The sequence below is a fragment of the Pseudophryne corroboree genome, chromosome 1 (assembly GCF_028390025.1).
Source record: "Pseudophryne corroboree isolate aPseCor3 chromosome 1, aPseCor3.hap2, whole genome shotgun sequence".
Classification (NCBI taxonomy): Eukaryota; Metazoa; Chordata; class Amphibia; order Anura; family Myobatrachidae; genus Pseudophryne; species Pseudophryne corroboree.
Window position 1 is genome coordinate 1,202,789,142 of NC_086444.1, and position 1,734 is coordinate 1,202,790,875.

Below are 1,734 nucleotides of genomic sequence, written 5' to 3' on the forward strand. Positions count from 1 at the left end.
TCTCTCTATGTAATATTTTTGAGTTCAACAATATTAACCCATTCATTGCCAAAAAATAAATGGGCAAAAAAAAAATATATTTATATATATATATATATATATATATATATATATATATAGTAAATGTTGATTTACTTACAGGACTAAAAGCAACACTTTAAAAAGACATTCAATACACTTTAAATGTAGCCGCTGCGGCCGCTGTAATTAATCCTTAGCCTACGTACTTTTTACCCAGTTTGCATACAAAGCCCCGCACCGTATACGGACTTTGCGTACAAATGCCGCGATGGTCGTACAAAGTACACGCGGTGCGTACACACACAAAGACACGACGTGAGCACTTTGCAGCTACACGTGTGACTAGATTACACTTATATAACACTAGCAGGGAAAGAGAGACACAACACCAATTTTTATTTCAAAGACTATGTTGGGATCTGACCCACCAACGAATCTTTACTAGCAAGGGGTTACAATAACAACAATAACAATACAATAAGAAAATGGCTACAGTCAATGGTACATACGTTTTGGTTTCGCCTGCGCTTCCCGGTCCGGTCCTCAATCATCAAGGTTGATGATCTTCAGAGATTGAGAGAGTGACCTGGCCTGCAGCTGGCTATTTATACATTTGTCCAAAACCTAACACAATGGGAACTGTAATCTCTTTATCCATTGGACACAGGGATGGTCATTTACAGTACAGGAGAGGTCATAGGTCAGTTTGAATAGGTGGGCGATGTCTGTTCCAGGTGCACTTGCAGATGGTCTTCTCTGGGTTCCCGCCGCATATCAAGTGTACAGTAAATACAGTTAATATTTATATTCTGCTCCTGCACATAACTATTTGCAGGAGCGTGCGATCTTCTGCAAACTAACACCAGAATATTGCTCTTAAAATACCCTACAGCTGCATACCAAACACCTCCTTATAACCTAGTTCGGTCCCCTCCTGTCCTGTGAAGGTGAATCCCTTTGTTCTTATACCATTTAAACATGTGTAACTCACTGGTGTGGTGCAGGGAGACTATGTGTACATTGTGCACTATTTGGATTAAATATGTAATGTGTTTTTATGGCTTTTCCATGCGATTACAAACACTACCGTAATTACTCATATCACGCGCTAATACTCAGGACCGCAGGAGCGACCATACGCAAATTGCAAATATGCGCACGCATGGCAGAGCAAGTACTCGCACGGAGGCCATCTGTGTGTAGTTTGTATGTGATGTGAGTACTGCAATATGTTTCAACTTCGACAGTCCACCCTTTGGCAGTCATCAATAACTGCCACTAACTAATCAATAAACAGAAAAATATTACGTATACAATATATACAGAAGCTTGGATGATCGAGGGAGAGTTGTAGGTGGGAAATGTATGACCTAGTGGGATAGTAAAAAGCATGTATGTATGAATCAATGTCTGAGGGGCATGTATCATCGTGCCGTATATGTTCTAAATAAGCTTCGAGGTATTGCGAAGTATACATTAAATCCTTCTCATCCCATATTAAGGGTCTGTAAATGGGCAAATAAACACTACCGAGCACTTTTCGGCTTCTTATTCCAACAAATGGGGTGCGCATTTTGTTGATGATACATGGAGGGGGAACATATGTGAGTGCTAGTATATGTTGATATCACCTGTCAACTATGTGTGTCATTAACTGGAGGTTGCAGAGATGAATAGAAGACACATATATAAAAAAAATACATTCACATAAAC